We start from the raw sequence: 14,489 nt of genomic DNA on the forward strand, positions 1-14,489 counted from the left end.
TGTACAATCTGCTCAGCTCCTCCTGCTCTATAACATGCTACCTGCAGATAGGACACTATGTACAATCTGCTCAGCTCCTCCTGCTCTATAACATGCTGACTGCAGATAGGACACTATGTACAATCTGCTCTGCTCTATAACATGCTGCCTGCAGATAGGACACTATGTACAATCTGCTCAGCTCCTCCTGCTCTATAACATGCTGCCTTCAGATAGGACACTATGTACAATCTGCTCAGCTCCACCTGCTCTATAACATGGTGCCTGCAGATAGGACACTATGTACAATCTGCTCAGCTCCTCCTGCTCTATAACATGCTGCCTACAGATAGGACACTATGTACAATCCGCTCAGCTCCTCCTGCTCTATAACATGCTGCCTGCACATAGGACACTATGGACAATCTGCTCAGCTCCTCTTGCTCTATAACATGCTGCCTGCAGATAGGACACTATGTACAATCTGCTCAGCTCCTCCTGCTCTATAACATGCTGCCTTCAGATAGGACACTATGTACAATCTGCTCAGCTCCTCCTGCTCTATAACATGCTGCCTGCAGATAGGACACTATGTACAATCTGCTCAGCTCCTCCTGCTCTATAACATGCTACCTGCAGATAGGACACTATGTACAATCTGCTCTGCTCCTCCTGCTCTATAACATGCTGCCTGCAGATAGGACACTATGTAGAATCTGCTCAGCTCCTCCTGCTCTATAACATGCTACCTGCAGATAGGACACTATGTACAATCTGCTCAGCTCCTCCTGCTCTATAACATGCTGCCTTCAGATAGGACACTATGTACAATCTGCTCAGCTCCTCCTGCTCTATAACATGCTGCCTGCAGATAGGACACTATGTACAATCTGCTCAGCTCCTCCTGCTCTATAACATGCTACCTGCAGATAGGACACTATGTACAATCTGCTCAGCTCCTCCTGCTCTATAACATGCTGACTGCAGATAGGACACTATGTACAATCTGCTCTGCTCTATAACATGCTGCCTGCAGATAGGACACTATGTACAATCTGCTCAGCTCCTCCTGCTCTATAACATGCTGCCTTCAGATAGGACACTATGTACAATCTGCTCAGCTCCACCTGCTCTATAACATGGTGCCTGCAGATAGGACACTATGTACAATCTGCTCAGCTCCTCCTGCTCTATAACATGCTGCCTACAGATAGGACACTATGTACAATCCGCTCAGCTCCTCCTGCTCTATAACATGCTGCCTGCACATAGGACACTATGTACAATCTGCTCAGCTCCTCCTGCTCTATAACATGCTGCCTGCAGATAGGACACTATGTACAATCTGCTCTGCTCCTCTGCTCTATAACATGGTGTCTGCAGATAGGACACTATGTACAATCTGCTCAGCTCCTCCTGCTCTATAACATGCTGCCTACAGATAGGACACTATGTAAAATCTGCTCAGCTCCTCCTGCTCTATAACATGCTGCCTGCAGATAGGACACTATGTACAATCTGCTCAGCTCCTCCTGCTCTATAACATGCTGATTGCAGATGGGACACTATGTACAATCTGCTCTGCTCCTCTGCTCTATAACATGCTGCCTGCAGATAGGACACTATGTACAATCTGATCAGTTCCTCCTGTTCTATAACATGCTACCTGCAGATAGGACACTATGTACAATCTGCTCAGCTCCTCCTGCTCTATAACATGCTGCTTGCAGACAGGACACTATGTACATAATGCTCAGCTCCTCCTGCTCTATAACATGCTGCCTGCAGATAGGACACTATGTACAATCTGTGCTGCTCCTCCTGCTCTATAACATGGTGCCTGCAGATAGGACACTATGTACAATCTGCTCAGCTCCTCCTGCTCTATAACATGCTGCCTGCAGATAGGACACTATGTACAAACTGCTCTGCTCCTCCTGCTCTATAACATGCTGCCTGCAGTTAGGACACTATGTACAATCTGCTCAGCTCCTCCTGCTCTATAACATTCTGCCTGCAGATGGGACACTATGTATAATCTGCTCAGCTCCTCCTGCTCTATAACATGATGCCTGCAGGTAGGACACTATGTACAATCTGCTCAGCTCCTCTTGCTCTATAATTTGCTGCCTCTAGATAGGACACTATGTACAATCTGATCTGCTCCTCCTGCTCTATAACATGCTGCAGTTAAAGGGGTTGTCCGAGTTTTGAAAAAAAAAACTATATGTGGCCGGGAGCGGGCTGCTTAAAACAATAAAGATGTACTTACCTTCCGGTGCCCTCCGGTATCCATGCATTCAGCTTCCGGCCGGCCGTGGCCGGGTACGCCTATCTGTCCCTATACACAGCATTGTGTATGGGGGCCGGAAAGTTGTCGGGTCCGGCCCGGATGCTGAATGCAGCGCTGCTCCGGCGGCCATGTTTGTTTACATGGCGCCCGGACCGGAGCGACAGCAGCGCTGGATACCGGAGGGCACCGGAAGGTAAGTACATCTTTATTGTTTTAGGCAGCCAGCTCGCGGCCACATATATTTTTTTTTCAAAACTCGGACAACCCCTTTAAGACATCACAGCACAACATCTTTCCTTTAATTAGAATAGCAGATATATGAGCCGCACACAACCTTTAGATGTAGCACAGTTTGGAAAAAAAAGCAACCAAATAAAAGCAACCTTAATAATCCTGGATATCCTCTTTTATTTCAAGAAAATGAAAATAATTGAAATAAAAAGCTCCCTGTTTGTACATATAATTAGTGAGGGTAAATCCGGAAATACTAATTAAGATATCAGCCAGCAAACATCTCCTATCAGCAGAAGACGGAGGATGATTGTCTCAGTGTAATTCTGCTTTTACCTAATTAAAAAAATCCTCTCTTTCTGCTAATTATATCATGAAATGAAAACTTCTCGGCAGGAATGGAATTATTATACGTAATAATATTGGGGAAATGATAGCGGCTGCACATGGACGTCCTGGGATTGTTAACATGACTAATATCCCATTAACTTTTAATTAAAATTCTGTAGTAATAAGGGAAAATATTTACAGTCGCTCCATGCTCTCCGTGTCCGTATCCAACCAGATCGGCGGAGGAGGCTGTAATATTATTATGTCAATTATAACCAAGGAAACCCGTTAAGATGTGTGGAGCTCCTTGAGCAAAAACATACATAAGATCTAAAGTTTCATTCTTTATGATGCAAATAATGTGTAATATTGCCAAAATATTACCCCCATACTGTGCAAACAACCCACCTAGAATAGTCAAAAACCAAAGCACTGGGCACCCACATAGGGTTGTAAAGAATTGGGGTAGTCCCACTATGCTACAGCAATGAATAGGTGGAAACAATACATTATAGGGGTAGAATTGATAACCCTTGGGGTCCCGGTATGCCGCTAATCACCTGCTTTTGGCACCGGCCATGTACAAAGACATCTCCATTCAGCATGTAGCGATCAAGGAAGTCAACAGGACTGAGTTGGGGGTATTTTTTTTTTACGGTTTATGGAGATCAGCTGGATAGTGGGTGCCAAAAATTCAAAAAGACAGCGATCCAGCACATATGGTTGGAAATCCTCCAAATTGTTATTGACTCCAAAGCGTATGATACAAAATCACATAGTCCCGAGCACTGCATCTATACTGTAGACTACAAATTTCAGCCTACGCGTTTCGAGCGTGTTTAGACGCTCTTAATCATGGCTCATTATAGCTTTTAAGTAATTACTAGGGTGCCAAAAAATATTTGATCAGATTGACTCCCATCAATCTGATACCGGAAGCCTATGCTAAGGAGATGCCTTCAATTGTATACTGATATTGTACCCAGTGCGTAACTAGAAGCTGATGGGCCCCAGTGCAGAGTCTGTGCCAGGCCCCCGACTATAATGTATGGCTTATAGTAATAGTCTTCTCATATGGGAAAGTGACACCATAAGGGCCCCCTAAACCTCTTGGGCCCGGGTGCGATCGCAACCTCTGCACCCCCTCAAGTTACGCCCCTGGTTGTACCCTTTTAAAATTATAGCAGCAAAGAGAGGTGAGAAATCAGTCAATATGTAATATTGTCATTATTTGGGATTTGTGAGCTGATCGACACTGATCAACGTGTTAAACAGATGGCTCCATGACCTGTATAGTGGCTGTCTATGGTACTGCAGGTTCCCATTCCATTAACTGAAAGCAAAGCCTGTAGTTACAGCTTCTGGCCACTGCACACAGCATGGAGCCATTCACTTCTGGTACTGTTAATTGTGTTGTGATGGTGCTGATCAGTGTGGGGGACCAATATCAGCACCCACCAAACAAATGACCTATTCGAAGTCCAACAATGTAAAAGCATCAACAACGTTGGACTGTTATCTCTCTATTGCGATGGTGGCAGCGTGGGCATTTCTGCCAATCAAATGACTAGAAACCTATCACAATGGTAAAGGGGAAACCACCATCCAATAGACAACCTCTGCATATATCCATCACAAACACAGGGACCACCCAGTATTTACATGTACTTAATCAATCAATGGGGTCAATCACTAATGATCCATTACAAAGATTAAGAAGCTACCCATTAGGTGCTGCTCAATGATAAGGGGTCACACAAGGGCAGATCGTTTATTACATTGACTTCAGTTTTGAGTCCATTGCACAATCTTCTGCTGAGCAATCTTATTCCCGATGTGACATTTTACTACTATGTAATGGTGTCAGACCTTTGAGGTTACACAGCCGGATTATATACAACTACAATGTTGTGCTAATAGTCCCAATATGCAAATGTCATCTATCTGTGTTACACCTGGGCTTATTACCATGTTTGCACTCTCCTAGCCCCCAAGTCTTGTAGACAGCCAGGATCTATCTAGGAATCATGAACCGAGAACAGCACCGACTCATCACAGTGATATACGATATAATGAGTCCCTTAGTGCTCATAATCAGATTTCTTTGCGTCTGTTTTGTGGAGAAGAAGGGACTCCTTGTATCATATATCATCACTATGATGCTTGTAGTTCCATCCTCTGTACTATGGTCAGTCCATGAAATCCGTCCAGAGCAGTTTCGTGATTCCGGGACCGACCGTGGTCATCCCATACTTATTATAAAATTGCTCAAACTTCTAGAAATTATTAGGTTTCTTTTAGTAAATAACAACAGTTTATGGCCATTTTAAAACCTATCAGTTCTGGTGACTATGGTCGGGCAGGGCATGAATAGCTTGAATGAATAGCTTCTCTTGTCTGCACGCTGGAATGCTCTCTGCCTCCTGCCCCTCCCCCTGCATTACAAGATCAGCTCAGACACAGGGACTTCCTGCCAGCAAGCAGCATCCTGTCGGGACTTACTCTACTAGCTACAGACAGATAAGGTCTTTACAGCAAAGCTGGCAGTGAGTGTTATAGGTGAGGCAGCAAAATTAAGTGTTTCATTGTGTCTTATATTCATCTAATGGATCTCATCGATCTCTGATCTGTCTCATCTCTCTTTTTCTATGTGTTAGATACTAGTGGAGTGTTCAAAAGCTAAATGAAAGTGTATATAAACCTGTACCCTGATAATCTAAGCACATTGTCAGCACACAGCATCTCATAGCACAGAGGAATCATGAAGTATCTGCTTAGAGCCCACAATCTGGAATCTTAGGCTGATCATTACTGAGTTACAGGAGCTAAAACTGCAATAAAACTGACTAAAATTGCATTTTTACTGTGTAAACATCACTAGGGGATTAAAATTTGAGAACTTTCTTTCATGGGCAAACCGCTTTAATGACCAATAAATTTTAGTCTCAAGAGAACAAAAGTTTGAACTCCCATTTAAGCTTATTTTTATATTACAATCATTTTACTTTTACATTAATTGACATGTTGTACAAATTTTTAAAAGATCTAATTATTTTCGCTATAAATTTATCATGGTTTTAAAATAACATATTGCAAATTCACCCAAAAACTAAACCTTTACAGCGGTATTTTTCTATAAAACATGTAACATCTATATTGATTTGAGCAGCTTTGGGTTGTTAATTATAAATTTTTTGGAAAATCTTAGCCAAGTCTCTGGTACTACACAAGCTCCCGCGAGATTGTAAGATTACAAGCTTTTCACTAGGTGGCACTGCAGTGACATTTGTAAGATATATGACTACAAATGATTGTAATAATTCATTGTGATTGATTTAAACAACTTTGTCCACAAAAGTGAAGTGTTAAAGCATTAAAAAATTTACTGTGCCAGGAACTGAAAAAAACCCAGATATTGGGCCACATGTATCACTCGTTTTTTCTGTTGTTTTTGCGCCTTTTCATTCAGGCGCACCGTTTTTTGCGCCATTTTTGCGATTAAACGTCAAATTAGCCGCGCAGCTAAAATAACCAGCTTTCCCTCATCTATCTTACCAATCCAGATGTTTTGCTGCGTCTAATGATATTCATCACTTGCAACGTCTTCATTTAGGTGCAAAAACGGGCGCAAAAACACTCCAGCCCGAAGGTGGCGTTATCTGAGAAGAAAGCACTGAGCCCCTTTGCAGAAGAGCTCATTTCTAGCAGCAGAGCTCAGCCAGACACTGGAACATATAATAGATACAATTAGATACATTACAGACAGGAGCTGCAGACTCTATTTACAGTTCATCACCTTCTATTTACAAAATATTCTGCAAAACGCTGAGCTCACAGCAAGAGAGAAGAGAACTTTGCAGAATGTTGCAGATACGACATACAATTGTCCCCCATGTAATTCTGCACAGTATCACCAGTGTTTCTGAGGGGGATACTGTGCAGAATTACAGGGGTGCAGCAGAAGACCAGCACTGGGGGATCCCCTCCAGGAGAAGCCACTGCTGAGGAGGTCACTGGGTGCAGGGTGTCACACACCTGGGTGCTGCTGTGAGTGTTATCTTCATTCTGGGCTGTGGGAGAAGCAGAGAGGAGCTTGTAGCAGGATGACATGTAAGTGCCCGAATCTAACATTACGCCTTAACTGCGCCAAAATTGCGCCTAAACTGTTTTAAAGTAAAGTGATTAATAACTTATCACAGTTGGTTGTAGCTTGTGATAATTCTGGCAAAACAGTGCGCCAGAATTTAGGCGCAACTACTACACTTAGGCTCACAAAAGTGATAAATGTGGCCCATTATTTTTTTTTTTTTAACTAACAACTTGTCCAGGAATATGATTTTTTTTTTTACTGAGAAGGCTTTAAAAATAAAAAATATTCTTGCCTCTCTCTCTTCGCTCCTGTTCTACCATGGCGCTGCCCGTCACTGCTGGGTCTCTGCTTTAATACAGAGATCTGAGGTGACGCCTATCTACAGCTGCGTCCTATAGACATCTAAAATTGCCATCTGAAAAGGACTATAATATTGATGGCTTTTTATGTCTGTGCCTAGTCCTGAGGGTCCTTTAAATGAAACTTTATTAATTTATGCAAGGTCTGAGGCATAATTGTAAAATGCTAAATGTGCGCCAATGTCACGGGTGCTCCGGCAACCCATTTCCCAGGTCGCAGACGCAACTGTGCCCCTCTCCACTCACCTTACCACAATCCACTCACCTCACCACAATCCAGCACCACCTCCTATGGCGGGCACGGCAGCTTCAAGAAATTTAAAGGGCCAGTGCACCGATAATTGGCTCTGGCCGGCCAGCCATTCTGGTTAAATTCCAGCCCCTTCCTTTGTCCCCTGCCAGATCTTTGTGCCTACACCATAGAGAAAGCTCCCCTGCGATATTCCTGCGTTCCTGCTCCTGAGTTCCTGTGTTCCCGCTCCTGTGTTCCTGCGTTCCTGTGTCCCGTTTTCCCATTCCTGCCTGGACCTCCTGTTGCTGACCCCGGATTGGACCTTGACATTGCATCTCTGCCGCCTGCCCTGACACTGTGCCTGAACCTGACCACGAGACTGTCTCCTGCTACGGTACCTTGACCTCAGCTGCCACCTGTGGAACGACCTGGTGGTATCCTGCTGCAGCAAGACCAACCCGGTCTGGTAAAGACCGGATGCCACTTAGATTTCGGTCCCAGGTGTCGGATAGTACCACGTCCCGCGGTGGTCCAGAGGATCCACTGATCCCGAATCCTGACAGCCAAGACATCCCTTCTATATTGTACAGCTTATAATACTAGTCTCTTCCTATATGGAAGAGACACTTACTGGTCTCCCCGAGGCTCAACCACACACACTGCACCAGCTTACACACTTGGTAAAACCATGTATAACATAGTATATGTTTTTTTGTATCCTACATCCTACAACTGTATCCTACTGGCAACATATGCCAGTGATTTATGTCAATGTCATCGGGGTTGGGATAAGAGTAAGTGATGGGCAGGGTGCCAACCTCCGTCCTCACACACACAAAACAATCCCCTTCACGAAGGCCCCCAAACGTGTACAGGACCCCTCTCCCTGGCTAGATAAAGGGTTATCATTCAAGGGAATGGTGGGCCCATGGGCGTAACTTCAGAGGTAGCCGCCATAGCAGTTGCTATGGGGCCCACAGTGTAAGGCGGCCCCCACATCTGGGGTATTTCATGTGAATATGCTGTATGTGTGTATTTGTTATGTGTATATGCTCTAAATGTATATGCAGATGTGATGTGTATATGCTGTATGTCTGTGTATATGGTGTGTATACACTGTGGGGGAGATTTATCATCAAGTTTCAGAGGTAAAATTTTCTAGTTGGAAACCAATCAGAGCTCAGCTTTAATTTTATAAACAGCTTTGGGAAAACTAGAACAGTTTTGCTCTAAGAGACTTATGATAAATCTCCCCCTGTATGTATATTTTCTAAGTGGGGCATTATACAGAGGGGGTGACATCAGATTAAGCAGTTTGGCAGCACAAAGCTACAACTTCTCATCTCCCAGGCTCCCTCCATCAGGTAAAACTAAAAATATAGGTGTTAAAGGTTTTTTTCTACAACTTTCTCTGCCGTTAGCAAACATGAAAAGCAGATTCTCAGCATTTTACCTCTCAGCGATACGTCTGCCGCTCCCGCAAAGAGGTTTAGCAGAAAAGTGAGCGGTGAAAGGGTCATTTTATGAGTCATAGAACTTCTATTGTCAGAATGAAGGATCCTCCATTCTAAGAACTGAGACAGATGACAGCGCTGACGGCTCCTGGATTCCTCCGAGCAGAATGGATGCAGACATCAGGGTGACAGCTGAACATCACACAGAGCGCGGCCTGAGCTGTCACAAGCTATCATGGGGCGAGCAGGAATACATAGACCTGATTTATGGGAGCGCTGCCCTTTCCTGACACGTATCAGGAAGGGTAAGTGATGGACTAGATGTGGGGCAGGATCAATAAGAGATGGAAGACTGAACCCATCTGTGCAAGGGGCTATCCCTGATCAATGACCGCAAGTGACATATAATAAGGTAGGTATCTCTGATAATTACCGGCAATTGGGAGAATCTAATGAGGCTATAAGTAAAATAGATGCCATCAGGATCATATTCCTATATAACAGTAGGAATAAATTTTACTGGTGGGCCCTTGGCTCCCACTCCCTGAATTGGTAGTTTTTCACACATAGAAATAGCAGCGTCTAGTTGGGCTGATAAAAAAAATAGTAGCCTAACACTGACATTATTGGCCATGTGGCAACCCTATGTGAGACAAATAGGGAGGGGTGTAACTTGAGGGGGTGCAGAGGTTGAAAGTGTAAATAAACCTGTACCCTGATAATCTAAGCACATTGTCAGCACACAGCATCTCACAGCATAGAGGAATCATGAAATGTCTGCTTACAGAGTCCCCACCCACACTCTGGAATCTTACACTGACCATCGCTGAGTTATTGGAGCTAAAACAGCAATAAAACTAACTAAAATTGCAAAGTTTTGGGTTAAAATGATCTTTATTATGTAAACATTAATAGGGGATTCAAATTTAAGAACTTTCTTTCATGGGAAACCCCTTTAAGTCATACTTCAAAATGAGACAACACATCTGACAGAAATTATAGGCATGTACTTACATCTCCTGATTTCTCTGAAAACAGACCCTAGTGCAGTATGTTATGAGAAGTACAAGTCAAGATTCTTACACCAAAGCCATGAGATGGAGGGAAGGCTTGTGCCCTATGCACACAGGTGCCCAACATATCATATCATAAAAAGTCAGTATACTCAGTCAGGAAGCATCTTCATTCAGGAGTAATAAGAAAGCACAATCCATGAAATTAGATCCCCACAGACCACCAGTTTCCAGAAATATTTTTGATAATTCTTCTCATTGTGGATATAGCGCACAGTTCAAGTTACAAGACCACTGGTTGTCACCGCTCCTCTGGTTCTTACCGGTTTAGCTTCAGCCCGGTCAATGTTCATGGTGCCTCCTACTCTGGAGATTACAGTACAACTCTTGCTTTTCCCATATTTATAGCTAGAGGAGCATCTAATGGATGGACTGGTAATTGGTGCTCCCCCCTCCCCCCCCATTCCTCAGACTATGCCGCAGGTCTTTTTCTAGTAAGTCATTATGAGAGGAAGCGCAGAAACTGGGTGGAGTCCAATTAAAAAGGATTAACTCATCTAAGAACTTGCATTAATATAGACACATAGTTAAAAATTCATGTAATACAAACATGAGGTTCCTAGCTTGGCTTTCTCTGGCTTTCTCATATTTGGGATAAAACATCAAGCTCTATTTCATATCCTATTTTTTCTTACACAACCTTTAAAAAATGCTGACCTTTTACCTCCTGTGGTGGACCTCTTGGTTACCTTAAAGCTTTAGAAGATACAAGTTCAGATAACCTCAATAACCTTCAACCTATGCACTGATATTGCACATGACCAGTCTTTTTAAGAACTTTATCTATTGTTGCTTTTATGTCAATTTTAGACTTTATCTGATGACTTGGAAGTTTTGACTTCTATTGACTTTCAGTACAGTAAACTAAGGTACGAAGCTTTAGAAGTGTGCAGCCAAGATCTAGTGTGCTGGTCTCCTAGTGGATGGGCGCATGCACGAAAGCTTCGGAAGTGTGTAGCCAAAATGAAGTGTGCTGATCTCCTAGAGGATGGGCGCATGCACCAGAAGCTTCGGAAGTGTGCAGCCAAAATGTAGTGTGCTGATCTCCTAGAGGATGGGTGCATGTGCCGGAAGCTTCAGAAGTGTGCAGCCAAAATGTAGTGTGCTGATCTCCTAGAGGATTGGTGCATGGACCGGAAGCTTCAGAAGTGTGCAGCCAAGATGGTTTCCTAGAGCAGTGATGGCAGACCTTTTAGACACTGAGCGCCCAAACTACAACCAAACCACATGTTTTTTGCAAAGTGCCCATACGACAATTTAAGTAGTAACTTATTGTTCCCTGCTCTGTCACATGTTTAAATTATATAGGCACCTGAGGACACCAATACGGTAGAAAGAAGAAGAAGTTTGGATTATCATTGCAGCTTCCTTCTAGGGTTCTGGGACTGCAAGAGGCTTGAGTCCTGTCTAGCGAGCTCTGCGCTGGGGTGATGGCGCAGGTGCCCATAAAGAGGGCTCTGAGTGCCACCTCTGGCACCCATGCCATAAGTTCGCCACCACTGTCCTAGAGGATGGGCACATGCACCAGAAGCTTCGGAAGTGTGCAGCCAAGATGTTGTGTCCTGGTTTCCAAGAGGATACACACATGTGCCAGAACTCAGTTTGATAAGTACATGAGGGTGGACAGGCTTCGTATAGGCAGGTCTGTGACACCAAGCCACTACTCCATGAGGACCTACTAATCATTGAGTATCTAAAAATTTCCTCACAGATTCTTTTTAGGGTCCAATACACATTTGTTATGGTTCCATCAACTTTGACAAGAACCAGTTGGATGTACTTAAAAATTATGGACCCCCATGGCCAAAGTTAATTTTGCTTCCATTCCCATGAGGCAAAACAATATTTACAGCCCTCTAGCACTTCTTAAAAACAAAGATTTTGACAATATGGACCAGCCAATAGCTTTTGGCCAGTATGTACATTTTGTGGCCAATACCTGAAGCCAGCCTGGTGGTCACATATCCTATTTTTTTTTTTTAGATGGGATGCACTACTTTGCCAAATTTAGTTCCTTCATATAATAGATCTGGCACACTACTTTAGCTTCTGTCATTGAAGATTGCCATAATGTAAGTGTGAACAGAACCTGAAGCATGGCCGCCCAGTATAATGAATAGGGGGTAGAGGAAGTGTCTTTCTACTATTCAGTGTAAAAGATCATGCAGAGATAAGAACACATTCAGGGTAATTAATTAGGACTGGCATTTAGAACGCCCCCCGCTGGCCAATTAGGAAATATAGGGGCTAGTTTTGACCTGTGGAACAGGTGGAGCTTTTTTGTTCTAGTCTTCGTCAGAACTCCGCCCACCCCGTTCTCTGCCCGTTCTATTCCCCTACACGTCCATCGTGTGGGTCGTAGAAGCCAGAAAACTGCCGGAGACCGATTTCAAATGGATTTCTCCGCCAGTTTTGTGCCATAATGAATCTCCCTCACTATTCGGGAATTTACTAACAATCCACAGTTTCACAGTTTCCATTTATCTCCTTTCTATGTTCTCTCCATTATCAAATAATTGTTTAAATAATTAGAGAATAAATTATAAATCAGCGTTTGTACTGAAGACAACAATAAAGATTAAAAAAAAAACATATCAGCTTTAGAAGATGACATGTTTTTAATTTCCCATGAAATAACAATTCTGGAGCATCTTTACTAGAAACTCCAAACTGCTGTCCCCACTATTGTCCCTCCTGGAGATGTATTAATAAAGTGACAACTGGGTTTTACCATTCCCCTTATGAATGGGTTATGCACTACAAGATTTGAGACTGACCAATCACTGGCCACGGTGACCAGGAAGTGCAATGTCGTGAGGAGCGGGAATAACGAAACAGGGGAGAAACAGTTGATAACGAAACAGGGGAGTGGGGAATATTGTGGGGTGGAAATCATTATTTTATTTTATTACAGATCCCTTTTATGTCTATTTCTTGTTTAACAAACCCCTTAAAAATGAAGGTTTGCATCTTGTTTAGAAAACATTTCAGAAAAGAGTCATAAGAGGTTGGCAGCTCTCGTTACAGAACTAAGGGTTACCATAGTAACAGACTGCAAAGAAACCCGGGTAGTCTGACCTGTTTTATAGAACTTTGAAAATAATATATAGCAGAATTCTCTGTGACTGTGGTAATCTTCTTATATTTGTTATCCATGGCCTCCTTCCTCTAAAACCAACTTTTAAAATTATGCAAAATAAGCAGGAGGGCTCTGGGGGGAATTACTCCATGCTATAGATTCACAGGCTGTTACTGATGTATGAGCTCAGAGCAGGGAGGAGGAGATGCCGAGGGAGCAGGAGGGCGCACAGTGTAACAGCCTGTGAAGCTGCAACATGGAGGGCTCTGGTAACTCCCCCTAGAGCCCTTGAGGCTCATTATCTAAATTGTAAAAGTTGATTTTGTATGGAAGAAGGCTATGGATAACATATATAAGAAGATTATAATAGTCACAGTGCCTGGATCTATGAGTAAGTGCCCCTGATTTATAGTGCTTGATTTTGATGGTAGATTTCCTTTAAACCATACTCTTTCTTAGAGCCTATGCAGATGAAATGAGAATAGAACACATAACTACACAATCAGCCTACACATTGGCGTTATCTGTGGGTCTGCATAGACGTTGCTTATAAAAAGTTGCTTTCTCATGTCATCGTGATGAGTCTTAACAGAGATACAACTTTTTGACTGTAATTGTTGCTATTGTATTTCCTGTAGTCATGAGGAATGTAGATTTATTCTCTTGGCTAGAATCAACTTGATGAGATGGAAGAGGCAACCCACTGAGCAGATTCCAGTTCATCAGGCAGGACTACTCATCCAATATCCTGGACTGTTCAATATTGTTTCATGTTCTGTAACACCATCTGTACCAAATAACCATCTGTCAGAAAGATTGTCCAACAAGTCGATTGACCGATTGGAAATGGAGCCCAGATCTTAGGAAACAGTAAATCCCCAAACTCCAGGGTGAGAATATAGGAAGACCGAGCTGGAACACTGCCCGTCTACAGAGTGTTTGTTTGTAGTCTGTAACCATGGAAACACATAGCTCTGTATAAGGCCTGTGAGCAGAATTTTCTTCATAAAGTTAAGATGCATCTGAGCGATAAATTATATTTATTAGTTATTGTTATAAATATAATCACTTCCTTTAAGACATCATTAATCAACCTAATACTTGTTTTAGCACCTTCCTTCATTTAGGTTCTGTTCACATTGGGGCTCATTTACTAAGGGTCTGCGGACCGCATTTCCGTCGGGTATCCCGACTATTTCCGTTTTGCGCCGTATTTAATAGGGGTTTTTTGGCGCACACGATCAGATTTTGCGCCAACTTTTCATGAAATGCAAATCGGGTGGGCGGGGCATCGGACAACCCGACGGATTCAGACTACGCGCGGGATTTAAAATTCTAATTTTGGCGCAAGACATGCACTTACATACAC

At 43.1% G+C, this 14,489-nt stretch overlaps 1 protein-coding gene across 4 annotated transcripts in view; it reads right to left on the reverse strand.

The window, feature by feature from the left end:
• TRPC6 (transient receptor potential cation channel subfamily C member 6) overlaps positions 1-14,489 on the reverse strand; it is a 94,107-nt gene that overhangs the window by 51,283 nt on the left and 28,335 nt on the right. The window contains exon 1 of one of the 4 annotated variants that reach the window (XM_072134186.1): positions 8,968-9,009. The exons of the other annotated variants lie outside the window; for them this stretch is intronic. The gene's annotated coding sequence lies outside the window, so the exon portion shown is untranslated. Of the gene's footprint in view, positions 1-8,967; positions 9,010-14,489 lie in introns of those variants that run through there. 4 annotated transcript variants of the gene reach the window in all.

The sequence above is a fragment of the Engystomops pustulosus genome, chromosome 2 (assembly GCF_040894005.1).
Source record: "Engystomops pustulosus chromosome 2, aEngPut4.maternal, whole genome shotgun sequence".
Classification (NCBI taxonomy): Eukaryota; Metazoa; Chordata; class Amphibia; order Anura; family Leptodactylidae; genus Engystomops; species Engystomops pustulosus.